This window comes from Lissotriton helveticus, chromosome 1_1 (assembly GCF_964261635.1).
Source record: "Lissotriton helveticus chromosome 1_1, aLisHel1.1, whole genome shotgun sequence".
In the NCBI taxonomy this organism is placed as follows: domain Eukaryota; kingdom Metazoa; phylum Chordata; class Amphibia; order Caudata; family Salamandridae; genus Lissotriton; species Lissotriton helveticus.
In genome coordinates, this window is record NC_136057.1 from 865,433,602 (window position 1) to 865,458,494 (window position 24,893).

A 24,893-nucleotide genomic window follows, 5' to 3' on the forward strand; every position below is an offset into this window, starting at 1 on the left:
GACTCTGCACTTCTTCTCCTTCTCCACACTGTTGTACTCTCCCCGGGGAACTTTGTATCCTTCTGTGTGCTCTATACTTGGACATGTACACTGGACCCCATTAAATATCGTCCTATCCCCGTTCCTCTTGTTGTTTCAAACAGGGTAAAAGCCTTGCTTGCCTAAGCTTTTCAGGTAACCCTTTTATCATCCCTTTGAGGGTCTTGTTGAATCTTTCAACACGCCCATTGCACTGTGGGTGATAGGGTGTGGTAAATTTGTAATTTACACCACACTCCTTCCACATTGCAGTAAAGTATCCTGACATGAAGTTTGCACCTCTGTCAGAGACAACCTCCTTAGGAAACCCCACTCTGGAGAAAACTCCAAGTAGGGCCCTGGCCACAACAGGAGCTGTAGTGGTCCTAAGGGGAATACCTTCTGGATACCTGGTGGCATGATCCACTACCACCAGTATAAATATGTGCCCAGATGCTGTTGGGGGGTCCATTGGTCCAACAATGTCTATCCCCACTCTTTCAAAGGGTACCCCCACCACAGGTAGTGGTATAAGGGGGGCCTTTGTTGTGCCACCTGATTTGCCACTGGCTTGGCAGGTGACACATGAGCGACAAAACTCTTTAGTGTCTTCAGACATATGAGGCCAGTGAAAGTGTGGGGCAAGCCTGTCCCAAGTCTTGTTCTGGCCTAAGTGACCTGCAAGGGGAATCTCATGGGTTAAGGTGAGAAGGAAACCTCTAAGAGAAAAGGGGATGACCAGCCTCCTAGTAGCACCAGGCTTGGGGTCTCTTGCCTCAGAGTATAGGAGTCCATCTTCCCAATATACCTTATGGGCACCTGTAGCATTCCCTGCAGCCTCAGCAGCAGCCTGCTGTCTGAGGGGTTCAAGAGAGGAACAGTCTAATTGGGCATGTCTCAAGTCTGCCCTGGAAGGTCCCCCTGTCCCAAGAAACTCAACCTGATCAGGTTCAAGCTCTTCTAGGACAGTTCCTTCTGGGGTCTCTGGGTCAGCCTCCTGAGAGGGCTGATCCTCAACCTGAGGCAGGGGGGAAAGCTCTGCCTTAACCCTACCATTCCTTCTCTTGGGTAGTGTCTGGTCCATTCTTCCAGGATCCAGCACTTGTTCAGCTGGGCATTTCTTGGCCTGTGACCTAGTCACAGCAAGGACATGTGAGGAGAGACTTAGCATTTCTACATGAGTCCTGTACTCCACATCTGACCACAGTGAGGATTCTAAATCATTGCCCAAAAGACAATCTACTGGGAGGTCTGAACTAACTACAACCCTTTTGAGGCCAGTTACCCCTCCCCAGGAGAAATTAACAATTGCCATACTGTGATTGGTAGTGACATTGCTAGCATTGGTCACTAGGTAGTCTTAACCTAGCATGATCTGGTCAGGGTCCACAAATGTTGGTGTCACCATAGTGACACTGGCACATGTGTCCCTGTAGGCCTGAGCCATTTTTCCATTAATTAAAGGCGTTTGCCTGTATTTGCCCAGAGTACTAGGACTTACAGTAGGGGTCATATCCATGTCCCCAGTACAAACAAGAACTGCCTGAGTAGGAATTCTGACTAAGTCAGAACCCACCTCAGTTCCCAGGGTTAACCCAACTATAGCCTTGGGAGTTACACTACCACTACTAACTGTACTAGGGGGTGCAGGTGTTTTAGGGACAGTAGTGGTAGGAGTTTGGCCTTTCTTGGTGCACTCACTAAACCAGTGAGTCGTACTTTTACAGTATTGGCACCATGGTTTCTTAGGACCATCATTCTTCTTTTTCAGGGAATTCTGGGACCCACCCTCCTTAATCATTTAGGTTGTTGGGGCCCTGTTGAAGACTTCTGGTCATTTTGCTTATTCTCATTAACCTTCTGGTCTGCTTTCTTCTGGCCACCACCCTGGTTCTGGTTCTGCTGCTTGACCCTTGTCCTGACCCATCTGTCTGCCTTCCTTCCCAATTCTTGGGGAGAGGTCAGATCTGAGTCAATCAAGTGCTGATGCAACAACTGGTTCTGACAATTATTTAAGATTTGCTCTCTCATAATTAGATTATACAATCCTGTGTAATCAGTAACTTTACTTCCCAGTAACCAGCCTTCCAAAGCCTTAGTGGCACAATCAACAAAGTCAGTCCAATCTTGAGCCTGAGTTTTCTGTGAATCCCTGAACATTAACCTGTACTGTTCAGTGGTTAAGCCAAACCCATCAATCAGTGCATTTTTCAAGACTTGGTAATCATTAGCATCCTCATCTCTAACAGTGAGGAGCTTATCTCTACCTTTACCTTCAAAGGAGAGCCACAATATAGGTGCCCACTGACTCTGGGGTACCTGCTGTACTTTGCAGGCTCTCTCCAAAGCAGTGATCCACTTGTGGATATCATCTCCTGTCTTATAGGAGGGCACTATTTTACTCAGGTTTCTAGTATCAAAACCCCTTTCTCTATCCCTAGGGATATTGCTGCCACCAGTGGGGACTACCCCACTCAACTGTTGCTCTCTAGCAAAGGCAAGCTTCTCTTTGGCAAGGGCAAGTTCTTCCCTTTGGATCCTCAGATTGGCCTCCTTCATCTTTGCCTCATGCTCTCTCCTCTGAGGGGTAGTCCTCCTCCTCTGAGCAGATGCATGAGAGGCACGAGAGTTCACAGATCTATTGGAGTCCCTAGAATGAGATCTATCTCTTCTAACTCCATAGTTAGGCCTGCCTAGGGTCAGCACTGGGGGTCGCCCAGTTCCTTCCCTATGTAGGTCTAGGTTGGCCCTTGTGAGTCTGCTGACTTTCACAGGGCCTTTGTCTGCCTCATCCCCAGATGGTTCTTCTTCTTCCTCCTCCTCCTCATCTACATTCTCTGTTTCAGGGAGATCTGGATCACCAAGAGTACCTTCCAAGGGGGGCATGCTCCTATCTGGATTAGAGGGGTCTGTGTTAGCAGCCCTTCTGGCATCATATGTCTCTAAGAGACCTAACAGAAAAGGAGTGGTAGGGTTAGAACCAGGTTTCAATTTCCTGAAGGTACACAAGTGTCTCATCTCCTGGAAACTGAGAGCTGCATATCTGGAAAGGACCTGTGGAGGGTCACTAACCACTAGGGGAGTCTCTGAAGACTCTCCATGGGTAGACATGCTTTCTAGTGAGGTGTAAGTGATGCACCTACCTACACTATGGGTTTTCCTACTGATCACTTGCTAAGAGTTGTAGTCAGGGTGTGCTAGGCCCTTTCTACTACAATAGCTGGTTCAGTAGAACTCAGAGTATTTCTAAGCTTGTTATATGTACCTAGAGTACCTTATGTGATCTTTCAAATGATATTTCAAGATTATATTTGGTAAAAACAACAGCAAGCTCAAATCCCAACCGCTGCACACCAATGTGAGAAGTTGGCCTGATATATGATGCTCACTAGTTCTAGTGATCACCTTGTATCAGTCCAAACAACCCTTATGGTGATTGGTTGTAAGTCAACCTTATAGACCAGCTATCCTAATGGTAGCATGGACAAAGCAGTCTTAGGCTAAACTATTTTGGCATGTTAAGCCAGCTGTTTTACCACAATATAACCCCTTGAATACCAGATGAAAGGACACCACACAGGTTGTTATGAAAATAAACACTATATTTATTAATAACAACACCTCTGAACTCTTTATGAGGTCAGAGGGCTAAGCACATGACAATCTCTTAAGAAAAATACGACAAGTTGCACAAAATTACAATGGTGCCCTAGGGGCACGACAAACCATATACTAAGTATGTGGAATGTGAAAGTCGATAAAAGGAATGGAGCTGTCCAGAGGCTGTAGGATCGATGGGACCATGCTACACTAACTCTAGGTAAGTAATAGGAGGCCCACGGAACGCGTGTGCAGAGTGTGAACTCACACGCGAGATGCGTAACAACGTCTATGGACAGTACAGTTCAAGTTAAAAAGTGAGTACGGACAATCCTGACTAGTTAGGAAAAAAACGACTGTGGAACTGGACACTAGGACAGTTAAACTACCCTTGAGCACCGAAATGCTCTCGTTACCTCACCCACGGGCTGCGGGTGCATAGGTGCCAAAGTGTGTCGGGTTCTCACGTTGAAGTCAATGGAGCCTGAAAGAAAAGATGCTGCAGGCGACCAGGAGGAAGATGTCCGGTGTGATCCAAGGGTGGATTGGTGAAGAAGAGGTCCTGAAAGCAGAGGGGACAGTGTTCAAAGTCACTAGCCAGTGACCGGTGTGGAACCAGGAAGGAACCAGATGTTGTCGTCGCGATCAGGTGAAGAGTGGACGCTTGACTCTGCAGCCACGTGGACCAGGAGGTGTCTTTGATGACCAGGATGGAGGCACGAGCTGTGCCATGCACGCTCTCGCTGTCGGCGGTGTCGGATCCGGGATTGGAGTCAACAGGCCTTGGCAAAGGCAACCCATGCGGTGAGTGGAAGAGACGTCTGGTGCGGACTAGGAGAGTCCGGGGTGCCCCTCTTTTGGAAGGGAGCAAGGGCCAGTCTGGAGCAACCAGACCAGCAGTGAAGATTCAAAGGTTCGTCGTCTGGGAGGCCACTAGCCAGCCGGCAAGTGACCAGACAACGCGTCAAGCAGCAAACAAGCAGAAGGGCCCCACGCAGATCTCGTGGAGGCTGGAGGGCTGATCTTCGGTGCAGGGGCTGCTCGGGGCTGGGGCTTCTCAATCCCCAAAGCACTTGGTCGAGTTTACCTCGGGAGTTGTGCTGGAAGCGAAGTGCAGGTTTGTTCAAGATGGCCGGTCCCACGTGTCTTTTCGCACCCACGGGTCTCAGCTTAGCTGCAGATGTGAGATGAGGTTGGAGAGGTCTGGGAATCCGGGTCTCGTTGGGCTCTGAAGTCTGGATTCTTGAGGGAAGACGACAAAGTGAAGCCGTTGAACGCTTGATGGTGCCTGCAGTTGCAGGGTGCAAAAAACAACAAGTGATGGACTGAATGTGGATCAATGTCACACACTCCCCCAGTCAAAAGATCTGGGCCCAAATCCATCGTTTTTTTGCACTCCACACCACCCTGGGTCAGATAATGGCTTTATGCAAATCAGCTCTGACCCTGTTGCCCCATGGGAACAGTCCAGTCCGAACTACAACAGCCATATCTTTCCCAGACCGGAATCAAGCATCCGAGGACCGGACCGGTTTCGAGGTAACACCTCTCTTCAGCCCGGCTAGCTTGACTCCAAGTGGTGTGGAGTGCCTGGGACCCACGTCTGGGCATCCCCAGCGCACTTAGGGCGGCAATTGAAAAAAACAACAAGTGATGGACTGAATGTGGATCAATGTCACACACTCCCCCAGTCAAAAGATCTGGGCCCAAATCCATCGTTTTTTTGCACTCCACACCACCCTGGGTCAGATAATGGCTTTATGCAAATCAGCTCTGACCCTGTTGCCCCATGGGAACAGTCCAGTCCGAACTACAACAGCCATATCTTTCCCAGACCGGAATCAAGCATCCGAGGACCGGACCGGTTTCGAGGTAACACCTCTCTTCAGCCCGGCTAGCTTGACTCCAAGTGGTGTGGAGTGCCTGGGACCCACGTCTGGGCATCCCCAGCGCACTTAGGGCGGCAATTGCAAAAAACAACAAGTGATGGACTGAATGTGGATCAATGTCACACACTCCCCCAGTCAAAAGATCTGGGCCCAAATCCATCGTTTTTTTGCACTCCACACCACCCTGGGTCAGATAATGGCTTTATGCAAATCAGCTCTGACCCTGTTGCCCCATGGGAACAGTCCAGTCCGAACTACAACAGCCATATCTTTCCCAGACCGGAATCAAGCATCCGAGGACCGGACCGGTTTCGAGGTAACACCTCTCTTCAGCCCGGCTAGCTTGACTCCAAGTGGTGTGGAGTGCCTGGGACCCACGTCTGAGCATCCCCAGCGCACTTAGGGCGGCAATTGCAAAAAACAACAAGTGATGGACTGAATGTGGATCAATGTCACACACTCCCCCAGTCAAAAGATCTGGGCCCAAATCCATCGTTTTTTTGCACTCCACACCACCCTGGGTCAGATAATGGCTTTATGCAAATCAGCTCTGACCCTGTTGCCCCATGGGAACAGTCCAGTCCGAACTACAACAGCCATATCTTTCCCAGACCGGAATCAAGCATCCGAGGACCGGACCGGTTTCGAGGTAACACCTCTCTTCAGCCCGGCTAGCTTGACTCCAAGTGGTGTGGAGTGCCTGGGACCCACGTCTGGGCATCCCCAGCGCACTTAGGGCGGCAATTGCAAAAAACAACAAGTGATGGACTGAATGTGGATCAATGTCACACACTCCCCCAGTCAAAAGATCTGGGCCCAAATCCATCGTTTTTTTGCACTCCACACCACCCTGGGTCAGATAATGGCTTTATGCAAATCAGCTCTGACCCTGTTGCCCCATGGGAACAGTCCAGTCCGAACTACAACAGCCATATCTTTCCCAGACCGGAATCAAGCATCCGAGGACCGGACCGGTTTCGAGGTAACACCTCTCTTCAGCCCGGCTAGCTTGACTCCAAGTGGTGTGGAGTGCCTGGGACCCACGTCTGGGCATCCCCAGCGCACTTAGGGCGGCAATTGCAAAAAACAACAAGTGATGGACTGAATGTGGATCAATGTCACACACTCCCCCAGTCAAAAGATCTGGGCCCAAATCCATCGTTTTTTTGCACTCCACACCACCCTGGGTCAGATAATGGCTTTATGCAAATCAGCTCTGACCCTGTTGCCCCATGGGAACAGTCCAGTCCGAACTACAACAGCCATATCTTTCCCAGACCGGAATCAAGCATCCGAGGACCGGACCGGTTTCGAGGTAACACCTCTCTTCAGCCCGGCTAGCTTGACTCCAAGTGGTGTGGAGTGCCTGGGACCCACGTCTGGGCATCCCCAGCGCACTTAGGGCGGCAATTGCAAAAAACAACAAGTGATGGACTGAATGTGGATCAATGTCACACACTCCCCCAGTCAAAAGATCTGGGCCCAAATCCATCGTTTTTTTGCACTCCACACCACCCTGGGTCAGATAATGGCTTTATGCAAATCAGCTCTGACCCTGTTGCCCCATGGGAACAGTCCAGTCCGAACTACAACAGCCATATCTTTCCCAGACCGGAATCAAGCATCCGAGGACCGGACCGGTTTCGAGGTAACACCTCTCTTCAGCCCGGCTAGCTTGACTCCAAGTGGTGTGGAGTGCCTGGGACCCACGTCTGGGCATCCCCAGCGCACTTAGGGCGGCAATTGCAAAAAACAACAAGTGATGGACTGAATGTGGATCAATGTCACACACTCCCCCAGTCAAAAGATCTGGGCCCAAATCCATCGTTTTTTTGCACTCCACACCACCCTGGGTCAGATAATGGCTTTATGCAAATCAGCTCTGACCCTGTTGCCCCATGGGAACAGTCCAGTCCGAACTACAACAGCCATATCTTTCCCAGACCGGAATCAAGCATCCGAGGACCGGACCGGTTTCGAGGTAACACCTCTCTTCAGCCCGGCTAGCTTGACTCCAAGTGGTGTGGAGTGCCTGGGACCCACGTCTGGGCATCCCCAGCGCACTTAGGGCGGCAATTGCAAAAAACAACAAGTGATGGACTGAATGTGGATCAATGTCACACACTCCCCCAGTCAAAAGATCTGGGCCCAAATCCATAGTTTTTTTGCACTCCACACCACCCTGGGTCAGATAATGGCTTTATGCAAATCAGCTCTGACCCTGTTGCCCCATGGGAACAGTCCAGTCCGAACTACAACAGCCATATCTTTCCCAGACCGGAATCAAGCATCCGAGGACCGGACCGGTTTCGAGGTAACACCTCTCTTCAGCCCGGCTAGCTTGACTCCAAGTGGTGTGGAGTGCCTGGGACCCACGTCTGGGCATCCCCAGCGCACTTAGGGCGGCAATTGCAAAAAACAACAAGTGATGGACTGAATGTGGATCAATGTCACACACTCCCCCAGTCAAAAGATCTGGGCCCAAATCCATCGTTTTTTTGCACTCCACACCACCCTGGGTCAGATAATGGCTTTATGCAAATCAGCTCTGACCCTGTTGCCCCATGGGAACAGTCCAGTCGGAACTACAACAGCCATATCTTTCCCAGACCGGAATCAAGCATCCGAGGACCGGACCGGTTTCGAGGTAACACCTCTCTTCAGCCCGGCTAGCTTGACTCCAAGTGGTGTGGAGTGCCTGGGACCCACGTCTGGGCATCCCCAGCGCACTTAGGGCGGCAATTGCAAAAAACAACAAGTGATGGACTGAATGTGGATCAATGTCACACACTCCCCCAGTCAAAAGATCTGGGCCCAAATCCATCGTTTTTTTGCACTCCACACCACCCTGGGTCAGATAATGGCTTTATGCAAATCAGCTCTGACCCTGTTGCCCCATGGGAACAGTCCAGTCCGAACTACAACAGCCATATCTTTCCCAGACCGGAATCAAGCATCCGAGGACAGTTGCAGGGTGGACACTCCTTGTCCACAAGGGAGATTCTTCAGTCTTCTGTGGAGCAGAACGTCGAAGTCCAGAGTTTCTTCTTGTAGAATTGTTCAGGATGATCTAATTTGGAATGGGACCAGCTCCTACCTTTATCCTACTAAAGGGGGCTGCACTACTGACTAGGTCCCTCCCCTGGGTGGGACCAGGAAGGGGGGTGGCTACACCCCCTATCCTTTGTCCGGTTTCCCACCAGAGCTGGGGCAGGGATGCCCCAGCAACTGGTTTGAACCGGTGTATGCACAGGACACCTTGTGTGCCCCGGGCATGTCTCATTCCTTTCAGGCCTGTCCTACCCAATACACAAAATCCTGTCTGGGGTGGTGCTAGCCCCTCCCAAGGCAGGAAACCCTTTGTCCAAGCCTCCCTCGCTGAAAGGACTCCCAGCAGCAGGAGTTCAGACTTGTGTCTGTGGTGGCAGCATCTATTTTGTGATGCCAAGGCTCGAGTTAACTTTAACCGGGGTTCTCAGTTACATACATGTCGTGTCCCTCTAGAAGGGTGGAATGCTACCCCCGTCGCCAGAATTGGCGAGGGGGTAGTATTCCAATTCGTATGACACCTTACTCGACATGTTTTGATAATGTTATACCAGAGTTAGCATTTATCCGCGAGGTTGATAATGCACTTAAGAGTATATGGTATAGCGTTATCATGGAACAGCTATTAGGACTTGGTTCCGCAAGCTGCAAACGGGCTCAGCTCATGCCAGAGCACCATCTCACTTAATTCCAAGCACTCTGCCTTCAGGATTGATAAGGCCTGCCATAGGGGTGACTGATAGGAATATATGTGTCCATTTTAGGGTTAGATATAGGTATACTATATTTACAGCAAAGGGTGATTACACCACCTTGCCCCAGCTGTCATGCAGCCAGTTGTGTCAGTTTTAGGTGGCCAGCCAGGGGTGGCATAATACATGCTTCAGCCCCTGGTAGGCCCTGGGTACACCTATGCCCTGGGTACAGGGACTGATAAGGTGGCCCAGTACCAATTGGTAAATGCACCTAAAGTACATGGTTGTCAATTTAGAAAGAGAACAGCTAGGCTGTGGGCCTGATTAGCAGGCCCACAGCCAGGGAAAGTCGTAAACCAGTGAAGCAAAAAGCAAAAATCTGGGGTGACCATAGGATTGCAGACCCCACTCTCCTACAATCTTCTGAAGATGATGATATGAATTTATTCGTATTGAACATCAATGACAAGTTTAACAAAAAGAAAAAACGTATGTGTCTTTTAAATATTGGATGTGTAGATATCTCAATCTGTGCGGATTCGGGGTCTCCTTACACCATCATAAATGAGAATGTGTGGTTAGAGAAATGTGTCCCTGTTATAGGCAGAGAATTAATGAGTCCTGATATATGTCCTAGAACGTACACTGGGGGACCTATTGAGATGTTAGGGTCCAGGGAGTTGCTATTTAACTTCAAATCACGCCAAATGCAGGGCATATTATACGTCTCCAAAGTTGGTCCTTCCGTGTTAGGTTGGATCGACCAAGGAGAATTAGGTATAATATTGGACCCAAACAGCCCTGATCCCGTACTAGTTTTACAAACTGAAGAAGATTACGAGAGCATCATAGTCAAAAGATTTGCTAAGGTTTTCTCTGATGAAATAGGGAAGCTGAAGGGATTTGTTCAGGAAATAAAACTCAAGGAAAATGCTGTACCTTGCATACACAAATCCAGAAACATCCCATTTTCAATCATAGGGGAAGTGGAAGAAGAGCTTATGAGACTACAGAAGGCAGGCATTATTGAACCAGTGGAATCAGTGGAATGGGTATCTCCCTTAGTTATCGCGAAGAAGCCCAATGGCAAACTCCACCTATGTGTGGACCTTCGCGATCTAAATAAAAACATTTTGGTGGACCAATTCCCTTTGCCGAGAATCAGCGAAATGTTGTCCCACACTAATGGAGCAAAGTGGTTTTCCACAATTGATTTAAGTTCGGCCTACCACCAGGTGGCACTTCATCCCAAATGTAGGAATCTCACTACTTTTATAACACCGTTAGGATGTTTTAGATTCAGAAGAGTACCATTTGGACTGGCCTCGGCTGCGGACATGTTCCAAAGATTGATGAGCAAAATCTTTAAAGGAGAAAAAAACTTTTGATTTTTCAAGACGATATAATGGTGACAGGTGCAAACAAAAGAGAGCATGATGAGAAACTTAATAGAGTCCTAAGTACACTTGACCTTCATGGTCTTACTGCTGATGTCCGCAAATGTAAATTTGCCACTAATGAGGTCACTTATTTGGAGCATGAAATTAATGGTAGTGGCATAAAACCAAAAAAAGAACTTCTTGCTGCCATTAGAGAAGCCCCTTCACCCAAAAACAAAGAGGAAGTAAAAGCTTTCTTAGGCCTCTCTGAATTCTATGCCAAATTCGTACAACATTTTTCATCTAAAACTTTTCCTTTGAGAGAACTTACCAAACAAAATAACAAATTTGTGTGGGATACTGCCTGTGAGGAAGCTTTTATAAATATTAAGAACGATATCTGCATGGCCCCACCCCTCCAAGGTTTTAATCCTTCACTCCACAGCATTGTAACCACATATGCTAGTGGAACTGGTTTAGGTGCTGTTCTGAGCCAGATTACTGAGGAGGGGAAAGAGGTAACTGTAGCTTTTGCTTCACGTTCGATTACGCCTACAGAATAGAGGTACTCTGTGATCGAGCATGAAGCACTTGCATGCACTTGGGGTTTGGAGCACTTTAGACAATATATATGGGGATTTAAGATTACTCTCAGAAGCGACCATAAGCCCTTAATCAAAGTGCTTTCCACCAAAGGGCTGCAGCATGCCTCTCAACGTCTTGCTAGAATTTCAATGAGACTGTTGGATTTTAATTATGACATAGAATACCTGCATGGTGCCAGGAACAGAGTGGCAGACTGTTTAAGTCGCTTACCCCTACCTAACACTAATGATCAAACCTCTGTCATTGAAACATTTTGCATTGCAAACATCATTGACGAAGTACCTTGTATATCACATAATGATTGGTCTACTGCTATGGATGGAGATGTTATCCTCCTTGAAGTAAAGAGATATATAAGAGAAGGTTGGCCTGCAAAAAGATGTATTCCCAAACACCTGTACACCTTTTGGGAACTCAAAGATGAGTTATCCATCGAAGGGGATTTGATACTGAGGAATGGTAAAGTCATTCCTCCCACCTCCTTACGCACAAAACTTCTTGAAATATGTCATGAGGGCCACCTTGGCATAGGAAAAACTAAAAGTAGAGTCAGGAACTCGTATTGGTGGCCAGGGTTTGATGTAGAGATTGAAAGAAGTGTCAGAAACTGCGTGGCATGTGAAAATTCAGATAAATCACAACACACACTTAGACCACCCCTCCAGCCACTCGTGTCCCACCATGACATGGGTCAGACTGGGCATTGATATCTGTGGTCCTATCTCATGACATGGGGAACAAATGTATCTCATTGTCCTGATGGACCATTTTTCAAAATGGCCGGAGGTGGAAATTGTCCAGAACACGGAGGCCAAGACAATCGTCAGTTTTTTACGGAGACTATTCCTTAGAGAAGGCCTTCCTAAGTGTTTGGTTTCAGATAATGGCCCACAATTCTTATCTACATGCTTCAAAACATTCCTTAAAGAAAACAGAATTTCCCACAAGACCACTTCCATGTACCATCCTGCTGGGAATGGGGCTGTAGAAAGATTGAACAGGGTAATTAAAGGGGTAATAATTAGCCAACCAAAACAATCTTTCATGGAGGAAACAACTCATTAAGAATCTATGGGCGTTACGTGTTAAACCTCGCGAATCCACAGGTACAAGTCCATTTGTTTTACTTAGATGTAGAACTCCTATCACCAAAGATACTGTGGGTTGGTCCACTCCTAAGAGAGTTTGTTGGTCTCCTGCCAAGGTTAGAAAAAGCATTGTAATGTCTCAAACAGTCAACAAGAAATACTATGACTTAAAACATGCATGCAAAGAAAGTGTCATTCAAGTAGGTGACATTGTCAGAGTTAAGAAATCAAAGCTCATTGGTAAAGGACAAAGTCGTTTTTCACAACCTATGGAAGTTAAGAAAGTTTTTTGTAACTCTGCCCTATTGAGCGATGGCAAAATTTGGCATTTTTCATCATTATCATTGTGCAGGAAGGGGATGGGGGTCTCGCCCTCCATTATCACCAATGACAACCGCGGTGGTTCTTCTTCTCGAGACTACGAGTGGATTCTGGATATTGATGCAGTTGGGGGTTTCTTCTCACAGGGAACACACATGGCGGTTCCTGAGGGGGAGAGCACTCCTGGCGACATTCCCAGCTTTGAGCGCAGTGGTGGTGGCACGAGTGAAGAACTATCTCAAGGTGGGGACAATGATCAGTGCACAAGAAATGCAAATGCTAGTCCTAATGGATCTGGGAAGTAGAAGTAAGGTCCCAAAACAGTACAATGTGCAATGAACTCAAGGTGAGCAGATATGGTAGGGTTGTAAAACCACCAGCTAAGTTGCAAGATTTCGAGTGTGCTTAGTGTCTGGTTTTGTTCCCTTCTTATCCGTCTCATCAGGTATATGCTCTTTTGTTTTATTATTGATAAGGAGATGTGTTGTGTTTAGTTATATGCTTATATCCTTGTTTATGTCATTGCCTCGCACTGCTTCATCTGCTGCCACGAGCCTCTCCATTCCTTTATGACGTATCAACATTCTGTACTGGAACTGTAGGCTCTGGTGACAGTTGGGACAGTTGCTGCAGGATCGTGATTTGAGCAGACGCACCCTCTGGTGTTAGGGCAACTTAATAAACTATATTTAACTTACTTGAAGTCTTCGTTTCATCTCTACACAATAGGTCTTTGATTACAACACTTTAATAGCACCCTTGCTGACTTCTATTAAATATGCAAAAGACAGAAATAATACAACATGGACACCAGAAATGAGTGGGACTTTTGGAAAATTGAAAACTGAGATAACACCCCGGTTTTGGGACTCCTGATTGTACCAGGAGTTTTACCTCTTTTGTCATTGCAATGGTCAAGTAATGACAACTGTCATTACCTTAAAATATCCCTAAGGACACAAATCCATTGCATACTGTAGAGGTCAGTTGGATTCAGTGATGAGAGGACATTATCCTTGTGAGCAAGCTCTTGCCACTGCAGCCTTTGCAGTGCAGAAGAGCACCCCATTGTTATGGGGCACCTTTGATGCTCCCTGCAGAACATGCAGTGTTTGTAGGATATGAGGTGATACTGTCACTGCCATCTTTGAAGTTGGTGAGGTGTCATATGGTGAATTCTGCAACATTATTTTCTCTTCCTATACTAGACTCTGAGGATGGTGAGCATGATTGTGAAACGTGTATTCCTAATGAATCTTGTCAAGCAACAGAGGATCCTATTACCAGTAGCATTGTCTATTTCATTAATGGCTCCTCTATATTGATCAGGTCACAGGAGTAAGGCACACAGGTGCAGCATTAGTCACAGCACAACAGCATGATTCTTCAGACACAATTCACTTAGTAGAGCAGTTAACACTGCCAGCACATTATTCTGCACATGAAACCAAAAAGTCCCTAGATAACAGTAAATACTGTAATGATGTGATTTAGACTATTCAAAAGTGCTGGTAGACAGATATACTAAGCCCACACGGAACCAATAGTGTTACAATGTCAAAACATATTTACAGTTTACGTAAACATCACAAGTTTAAAAATTACAATAACAAATCATATATAAAAAGGCATAATTTAGTCAATACAATACAGTATCATTTAATACATAAATCATAAAAGCATATGGTTAAAAACATATTGTTGCAGAAAAACAGTTGTCGACGCAGCGTTTCGGTATTGGGTTAACACCTTCTTCAGGACAGTTTTCTAAATATATCAGGGGTGAGGCATTAGAGTTTGTTATGTCCATGTGTATATGAGGCACATACACATGGACAGGATTTTGTATCATGGGATAATGCATTAGCAGATTGAGCAGAAAGATGCAGATAGGCATACATCTCCATCTGTATCATCAGGTTCACAACATGTCCCTGTTTTAGTGGCCCAGGCTGCCTCGTCATCTGAGTCTGAATCAAATGCTACCACAGATATGGTTACACCTCATTATGCCAAGACAGCGTGTTTACATCTTCAAGAATTACAGGAAGCTTCTCCATTGCATGAGAAACAGTTATGGGCGACTAGATGGTGCTCCCAGTCAGGGACCAATTTAATCTATAGCTCTAGATCAACTGCATTTACCAGCCCATATCTTGAGAGATTATTTTTCTATGCATATTGGTTTATTACCAATTTACATGATATGCTTACCATGTACCTTCATAACTGTATTGTTTGTCATCAATTCTTTCCAAATCTTACATTGAAGGTAATAAATTCGACCAAACCAAGCCTACACGGTTATTTTAAAGCTCTTTATGGCTATGATAGACAGGCGCACCAACTATCAGAATCTCATAGTTGTGGTCTGTCCTTTTTCCGGATGGGATGAAGCAGGACCGTGCGTCAATTGTGATGCTTAGTCTGCTGCTATGTTTTTGATCTGTGAGGTGATTTCCCATGGGGGAATTCCAGAAGGGATAAGATCTAATAACGGCACACACTTTGTTAATGCAGTTTTCACACATCTCAGGACAATGTTAGGTATAAGGCATAAACTATATTATGTTTATCATCTCCAGAGCAACAGTATTGTTGAGCACCTTATTAGCCTGCTGAAGAATAACATCAGCAAGCTCTGTGCCACGTTGCATAAAAAATGGTAGTATTGCTTACCAATAGCACTATACTCCCTCAGAAGCACACCTAGTTCTGATCATCACCAGACACATCATCAGATAATGAAAGGGAGACTCATGAATATGCAAATATCTGCCACTAGAAGTAGGGTACAAGGAAAAAATACAACAACATTTTTGAATGATGAAATGCATGTCTGTCTCTCTGGACTAACGAAAGCTACAAGGTTCATTTTGAAACAGGTAACCTAAGAAAAGGAAAAGCACACCACAGCTGAGGTCAACCTCCCAATTGTACACACAAGCAATGAAGTGTATGTGAGGAACTATGTCCAAAACTGGAAAGGCCCGAAGTCTGACAATCCTTTTACTATAATCTTGCCCTCCCTACTGCCCTAAAGGTAGATGGCAGGATGCTGTGGATCCATCTATCAGATGTTTAGATGAACCCTACATCGTGTCAAAATCTGCAAGCTATGTAAATGAAACAAGAGGTAGGAAGATTGTGACTGTAAAATAAAATAACCCCCGCCACCTCTGCCTTTGGATAATTTATTGAACTAGCAAAACAAAAGATATATGTATTTTTGTTTTCTTTTTCCTTTTTTGTTTCTTAACACTATACTTTCTACAATTACTTCTTTATAGCAATGTATATTTTAGTTATCAAACACCTGCAAAGAGAACTGTCTACTTTTGGCAATGTGACCCTTAATATTCATGCTAGATTGTTAGATAATATGTTGTATCAACATATGTCAGACATAGTATCAAAAAGAACTAATGCTGTTGGCTGACATCATCCACGCGCACAACATCAACATATTCACCTATGCCAATGACCCACAACTCATACTGTCTCTCTCGGACTAAACCCACAACACCACAAACACCTTCAACTCATTAACACAGACAAAACTGCAGTGATAAAATTTGGCAAGGATGCCTCATTGTAGGACTCCTCCTGGTGACCTATTGACGTAGGACCCACTCCCAGCACACAAACAAGAAACCTAAGATCATTTTCGACTGCAAGCTGGACATGACCAACTAGGCCAACACAATCACCACAGCCTGCTTCCAAACCTGGAAGATGCTGAAAAAGGTATTAAAGTGGCTGCCCAACTACACCAGGAAACCCATCACTCAAATCCTTGTCAACAACAGACTGGACTACAAGAATGCCTTCTATGTAGGAATCAACAAACCAACAGACAAAAGTCTTCACACTATCTATAACATAGCTGCCAGACTGGGCTTCTACCACCCATTTCAGTCTAACATCACACAACACCTAAGGGAAGGACACTGGCTCCATAAACATGAATGTGCACAGTTCAAGCTCCTCACCCCCTACCCATAGAAAGCAGTACACAACACACCTATCCGAACAGCAGCATACAGTTAAACCAGCCCTACAAGCACCTCCACTCAGTCAGACTCTCACTAGCATACGTACCACACATAGGCAAAAGTACAGCAGGAGGTTGTGCCTTCTCACACAATGCTCCTAAAGCATGGATCATCCTCCTACACCACAGTAGAGCCTCAACATAGCTTCTTGAATTCCGTAAGAAGCTGAAAAACTCGTTATTGTGTGAACTTAGCTTAAAAACTGTATTTTTAAACAAGAAAATGTTTATTGAAAATTAAATGCTGGACCAGATTGGTTGCCTGCTTAACAAGAAGAAAAAATATTTAATTAGATAGTTAAGAATTGTGAATTTCAGACAAAAGAGTGTTTGCTTTATTACAAAACACATACTATCTGTATATTTGAAAGACATTTGCTGCTATGTTCTGAAAGCTGCAGCCGAAAATGGGAAGTGAAAGAAATTACTATGTTCATGTTTATTAACTTTTCATGAAGCATATGTTGATTTTATATGACTTGATTTGATGTGTGTGTTTTAGAGCACGCTGATACCCGGGAGGGCGCCCTGGCATTGAAAATAAGCAGTTTCAGGCCAGAAGAGAAGTTACAGTGTGGCCATCCAGGTTTTTCGTTTTTTCCCTAAAAGATTGGTGAAATTCAGTCATTCTCAGATCCTGAGGCAGATAATTCAGGTTTTTTGCAGCCAGATTGGGAAAGGGCATCTGTCAAGACGATGATCTGAGAAGCGCTGGATTAGGATAAGAATGGAGTTAGCACTAGAAGATAGCAAGCAGGGTGATAGTGTTAAATTTTCTGTCTGATATGTACTAGCCAAGAGGTTGGTATGATTTTAAAGATTATACATAAAGATTTTAAGATCTTTCTCTTTCCAACTGGAAACCAAAGAAGACTAGGAATATCAGATGAGACTGATTATCATTTTGGAAGTTTTAGAAGTAGCCAGGGTACAGCATTCCGGACAACCTGCAATCAATTAAGCAAATAGTGAGGAAGGTCAAGATAAAGAGAGTTGGCATAATCGAGTCTCAAGGTGATGAAAGATTACACCACTGTTTTTGGGAGGAAATGGGAAGAAGTGGAATTTACTTGCGTAAGTGTTCAGAGAGCCTTGAAGGAGGTAAGCACTATCTGATTAACCTGATTAGCAAAATTTAGATTATGATTGAAGATGACTTATAGATTATTTGCAGTGGAAGTCAGAATGGGAGCATTTCCAGATCTGATGGTCAAATGAAATGAGACCATAGGGATGGAATTTTGCAGAATTCCAGGATTCGGTCTTATTGCTGCTCAGCATAAGGTAGTTTTGGTTCTTCCATTTGGCTACGATCATCATGCATGCACTGATTTTGTCCTTTGTGAATGTGGAATTCTGAGGAACATTGTCAATGATCTGTGTGTTGTCTACATATGACACAATTTGAAATCCTTGAGATGGAATCAGTGTTGTAAGAGCCTTGTCATATATATGAAATAGTGTGGGTCTAAAAGAGGTGCCTGTGTACCGCAAAAGAAATAGAAAGTAGATTTGAATAGAAAGAGTGTGAAAAATAATTGCATTTTGGTTGGACTAGAAAGACTGTAACCATTTAAACGCTGTACCACATATCTCAATGCTGTCTAAAGATAAGAATAGGGTGTGAAATCATGTTAAGTGCAGCCAACACATCTAGAAGTATAAGAATTACAGATCCTCCCTAATCAATGAGATTCCTGAGACTTTCAGGTATAGATAGGAGGGTGGAATCATTGCTGTGTTGCAGATGAAATAGACTGGGAATGATATATTTTGATTCACCCAATAATGTGAAATCATTTTGTTCACATGATTTTGCAATATGTTAGTCAGGAAGGGACGTAGTAAGGTGGGGCAATATTAACCTAATGATATGTATCAGCTGTGGGATTTTTTAAGAGGGTTTGACTAATGCTTTTTTCCAAATAACAAGAACTGTGCATACATTAATAAATGGAGTACCATTGACTTCTTGGCCTCTGAGAAATATAAGGGGAAAAATGGTCAAGAGGTGAGCTTGATACCATATCTGATATTAGTTGGCCTCAGAGATCTGAGGAAATTCCTCGGGGCTGGGATAGAAGCAAAATCAAGCAATGTTGAAAATAAACTAGCACCTATGGAATCTTGAATTGAAAAGTTTCTATAAATTTTGAAGGTTTTATCAGGAAAATATCAGAGGTCATTGGAAGTAATAATTTGATCACCTCGTGTCAATCTGATTTCCTTACTTGACTGTCTGAGGAAGAGTTACCACAGAGTAGTTTGGCATCATTTTCTAACATTAGCAGGTTTAGCAGGTTTATTAAATCTGTGCTCTGTAAAATTTCCCCACCGCCGGCATTATATGTAGAATGATGGTTTGATAGTCAGTGCTCCAAAACCCATAGGCACATTTGGAACCTTCTGCATGCAAAGCCCTGGTGCCAAGAGAAGGTCAAACAGGCCAGGGCAGTGTACAAAATGGCCTGTAATGAACGCAAAATCCAACATAAAGAGGAAGCCTGGGACAATCTGTTAATTGCCAGCAGGCTGCTTGACAGTTCTGCTTTTTGGAGTGTCATTAATTCACCTTTTTTCAGCAAAGATTACCTCACTTATCAGGTCAGGCCTGTACTATTTCTTCCTAGGCCTGGGTTGATCATTTCAAGGCTATCTACTTCCTAGATGAGGAGCCAGAGTCGTTGGAAGTCCGTAGGACTGCACAATTATAATTTTTAACATATCAGAGGTCAGAGCCCCTATTTTCCATTTGCCATTAAACAAGGCTCCAGGGCCTGATGGTGTACCCGGGGACCTCTTTAAAACTAGTATAGATTCATGGGCCCTGATATTAACAATGCACCTAAATCCTGCAGCCTCTGGTCCTCTTTCACCCACTTGGTCTTCCTCAATATTAGTTCCTGTTTTTAAAAAGGGTAACAGGTCAGACCCCCGTGCTTTAGACCTATTTCCCTCATAGATTCAGAGGTAAAGATTGTCGGATGGATTTTATTAAACCGCCTTGAGGATTGGGCAGAGGAGAGATGCTTTTCATTTTACTTCCAGTATGGGTTTCGCCCTGGCCGGGGTAATATAGAGCAAACTCTGAATCTTTATTTATTGGCCTGTAAATACACTAAGGCCAAGAAGGGGGCAGTCCACCTGGCCTTCATGGACCCTAGCTCTGCTTTCGATAGAGTAAACCGCTCTAAGCTTTGGTCTTTGATGGAAAATATGGGTGTCAACCCAGTTTTAATACATTTTTTGTGTGATTTGCACTGTAATCTTTCAGCCAGCATCAGGTGTGGCCCTAATGGGGAATGCACTGAACACTTTAAATTGCAGGGTGGGGTTTGGCAAAGCTGTATTTTAGCTCCTTTCTTATTTATGTTTTATATCAACCACGTACAACAAGCTTTGCTAGCTCCGGGTGTAGACCTTCCTATTGTAAGAGGTCACTCCATAACTGCCTTGTTCTATGCGGATGATACTGTTTTATTTGCTCATACGGCCAATGACTTACAAAAACTCCTTAACCTTTTTATTGGTTTTCTGAGTAGCCTGACCTAAAGACAAATTTTTCTAAGTCACATTTATTTTATTTATTTATTTTCAGAGTTTTATAGAGCGCGGACAAGACCCTTGCGGGTATCAGAGCGCTTTACAGTACATGTGAAAAATAAAGATAACATAAGTCCAAAAGAGTACATATAGCCAATGGGCAATCATATAGCGGGGCATTGGAAGTGACCTGGAAAGTGAAGAAATACAGTATAGGTAAGTGGTAACAGTAAAAAATAACATCACTGAGGACGATCAAAAACGGAGCAGAAAGATGATGATAAAAATGCATTGATGGTAACGATAGATGGATTGCTTAGGTGGGCTAGATTGAAAACATATACAAAAGTACTTGCGGCAACAAAAGGTCAGTGATCAAGAGGATTTTGCCATAAGAATGGCTTTTACTTCCCTTTTGAAAGCTGCAGTGGAATATGAAAATTATGAAACATGTAGTAGATGGCCAACATTTTAGTCAGGTGGACAAGTTCAAGTACTTGTGGGGCCAATTGGACTCTGGGCTTAATTGGCACTCAATTATATGTCAGAATGTCTTATCCTTTAATAGAGTGATATTTATTATTGGTGATTTTTTACGTAGGCTCGGGTGCACTCATATTCAATCTATTTTACAAATCTGTAGGGCCAAATGTGTCCCACTAGCGAGCTATGACAGTGGAATCTGGGTGAATGGCGGGGTTGCTCCACTTCAAGTAGTCGAAAAGACATTTTTAAGGGGTCTCCTGGAAGCTCCACAAAGTGTACCTTACAAAATTGTACATTAGAAACTAGGTTTAGATTTTATTACAGATCAGTTGCGCCTCTGCCCGCTAAAGCTTTGGAACTCAATCTGGGTAAAGGAGGATCTTAGTCTTAATAGACTGATTTTGCAGGATTGCATATAACTAGACTAATCCTCCCGGACACCAAGGCTGGCATACGTGCAGCGTAACACCGGGCCTTGGGGAGGTGTGATCCGTATGATAACCCTTCTGCCATAACTCGCTCTGATAGTAAATGGATTGAAAATCCCTTTAGGGATAAGCTGGGATCAGAACATGAGGATTTAGCGCTAATGAAACATTCCATGCGACATGCAATAGTAGTGAAAACTGTCAGTAACACTAAACCTTATTTGACCTGGAATATGACGCAACACCAATGCCTCATTTTGACTTACTTCAGGTTGAATTTATTCGCTCGCTTAAACCCTTTTAATCATGATTGTTTTAGGAAATCGGAGTTCGCCCTGTGTAACTGTGACAATCAATCACTGACACATTGCATGTTGTTATGTTTTGTCCAAAATATAATAATCTAAGACACAAATATTTACACCCAATTTTAAAATGAATGAATTTTAAGCCAGTTAGGCCAGCCTAATTGTTTTTACATCTGTTAAATAGTCCTTTTTATTTGCTTTTCTCTAGTATGCTTTTTGATGAGATGTTAAAATGAGAATGCGCTTGGTAATGAGAAATTGTATGTAATTTGTATGAATTGGCTTTTATGAATTTATTTATAAAATCGAATAAAGATCATCAATTGAATTAATTACATTGCTGTTGACAATATCATAGTAAATATTTCACTGTGTGAATTATTAGCATATTCTACTGACATGTCATAAAGCTTAATAAAAGTAATGCTGTGATCAGGAGGACCACTAATCAATGAGAGACACCTTTTTTCCACAGCCTGACCCCTGCAGATTTATGGATGATTTGGCTGAGGAGAACGAGGTGGGACTTACTGTATGGTCCAGACATGAGAACCCATTTGAAGGGATGTACGAAGCTCGACGTGGCAAATCATAAGCGGAAGTGAAGGAATCCCGGGAATATGCACTTTGGAAGAAAGACTCCAATCTAGAACCAGTCAGGACCCCGATGTGGAATCAGGATGACAGCAGTGGTTTCTGGACAAGACGGAGAAGAACTGGAGCAACAGACCAGCCATAGGGAAACAGACCACAAGGTTTGGAGAGACCATGAGCCGTTTACTGAAAAGGAACCCTGCTGGTGTACCAGCTTTTCTGGTCACGCTTCAGAAGGAGCGTGGATAATGCAGATGTGTGATCGGGTCAAGACGTGGGGAAGGTGGATGGGTAGTGTAAAGGAATGAGAGACTGTGGAGAAATAACAAATGGGGTCAGAGACATATCTGTTTCTTTTTTACTCTGGTTAAAACGTGTGGTGCTGTTAACTCCAAAATGGTAAGTTGCGTATATTGTTTGAAGTTAAAATTTTGTTTGAATCACAGACGGTCACAAATCATCTTAGCCCAGAGAATGGGGACTACCACACAATTAGCATGGTGAAAGTGGTGGTATTATCAAGGAAAAGAAGAGGTAACTTACCTGCATTTTTGTTTTACTTTCCTTCTGAGGCACCACTCTGGAAAGAGCCCTTAATCTTATTGACCTTAGTACCGAAAACTACTGTAGCTCAGACAATAAAGCAACACTGTGTAGATATAAATCCTCACCTTTTGGTCTCTTATTACAGTCTTGTTAGATTTGGGGGTCTCTAGTTGGCACAGGTAGGTACTCCTTACAAATAGGGACCCTCACCTCTAGTCAGGATAAGGGGATTACACTCCTAAAATAACCCCTGCTCAACCCCTTGGTGGCTTGGCACAAGCAGACAGTCTTTAACTCAGAGGCGTTGTGTTAAGCATTTGTGACCACATACAGTAACTCAGTGACAACACTACAAATGGACACTACACAGGTTTTATATAAAAAATAAGTAGACTTTATATAGAGTTACCACAAGACCATAAACGACAAAAATACACAATACTTGTTACTTTAAGATGGTAGAGTAAGCTTAGATCAGTACAGTTCTTAGATGCAACATTTTGCGTTAATGTACCTTAGGTTGCGATGCGCTTCCACAACAAGAAATGTTGCAGCGATGGGAATGGGGCAAAGTTCGAATACAAAGAAATAAAGACGTGAAGATCTTCCAGATGCGGCACGCTTCTCGGGGATGCGAGAAGTTCTCGGTTCGATGTGTGGACTGCAGCGGCGACACCTTTGTTCCACGATACAACGCCAGCAGATCCACTTGTGACACTCTTCTCCCACGATGTGTGAAGCTTCCGCACGATGTGACAACTACAGTGGCGACATCCACGATGCGACAGCAGCAGGTCCGACGGCGGCGCACTTCTCAGGGATGCGAGGCGCTTTTCTTCGATGCGGTGCAGTGCGAAGGTGCCAGCGGTGACACCTTCCCTTGTAGTTGTGACGGCAAGCACAGCGACGGCGACACACTCCGACCTCGTTGCGAGACTCTTCTCTCGATGTGGAGCAATGAGACAGCTACAGCGGCAACACCTTCCTTCGGATTTGCAACGGCAGCAGCAGCGATGGTGACACGCTTCCTCTTCGTTGCGGCACGCTTCTCTCCGATGCGGTGCAATGCGACAGTTCCAGCGGCGACACCCCCTTCGAAGCTGCGACGGCAGCCACAGCGACGGCGACACGCTTCTTCTCGTTGAGTCGCACTTCCAGCTCCTTGCAACACGCAGTTCCTCAGAAGGCCCAAAACAGCAGCAGGCACTTCCAAAGAACTCTGGGGAGCTGGGGGTTGAAGTTTGTTGTCCCTGAGACTTCAGCAAGAGGCAAGCTCTTTTCCAAGCCCTTGGAGATCCTTCACAAGTTGAAAGCAAAGTACACAAAGTTCCTTTCTCTTCTCTTTGGCACTAAGGCAACCACTGCAGGCCAATCCCCTATGCAGAACATCAGCTTAGGAATAGTCTCTCCTAAGTTTCTTCAGGTTCCTCTCCTCAGCAGAGGTTTTTTCTTGTTTGTCCTAAAGTGATCTAATTTCATGGGATCAGGGTCCCAATATTTATACCCCAAAATCCTTTGTTCTCTGAGGGGAGAGGGGCCTTTGCCCAGTCCAAACCAGTTCTGATGCACTCTGTTTACCAGACTTCTCCTTTCCTTTCATAGTGCAGGGTAGGCACATCAGACACCCCACAGGAGGTGGAGCCAGCATATTGGAAGGCAAGTACAGTCCTGGAGCACTTTGTTTACAGGACTCCTTCTCTTCTTTCAGTGTGCAGGGCAGAGACATCATCCTCTCCCCAGGAGGTGGAGCCATCTTTGTGGAAGGCAGGCACAGCCCTATTCAAGGTTCAGGTGCAACTCCTCCCTTCCATCTAGATGCACATCTCTCTATTCACCACTGGGTGACTCAGCCTGCCTCTTGGAATCCCCCAGCCATGTCACTCACAAAACTAGACAAAGGAATACACAACCTAGCAGAGGCAGGTTTGAATGGTTAGACAAGCAAATACCTACTTTCTAAAAGTGGTATTTGTAAACACAGAATGTTAAAACCAACTTCACTTAAAGATGTATTTTATCCTTCTGAGTTCAGGCATACTAAACTCGAATTTCTACCATGTCCTCTGAGACAGTTAGGATTATAAACATGTAAGAATCTAACAACCCATTCTGGCCTATGGAGAAATGGGAGCCTTGCAATAGTGAAAAACGAAAATGCTTGTAATTCACTATTAAGACATGCCACACACATCAGGGCTTGTTCTACCTTATACTTACAATGCATCCTTCCCTTGGGTCCACCAAGTAAGTAACTGGACTCTTGCGCTCCACAACCTCAAATGGTCCGGTC

The 24,893-nt window shown here is 44.8% G+C and overlaps 1 long non-coding RNA gene across 1 annotated transcript in view; it reads left to right on the forward strand.

The window, feature by feature from the left end:
* Positions 1-22,721, forward strand: part of LOC144771066 (uncharacterized) — a 36,754-nt gene extending 14,033 nt beyond the window's left edge. Inside the window, exon 2 of the long non-coding RNA XR_013599096.1 lies at positions 21,939-22,721. This is a non-coding gene — a long non-coding RNA (uncharacterized LOC144771066). The remainder of the gene's footprint in view (positions 1-21,938) is intronic.
* Positions 22,722-24,893: the final 2,172 nt, after the last annotated feature.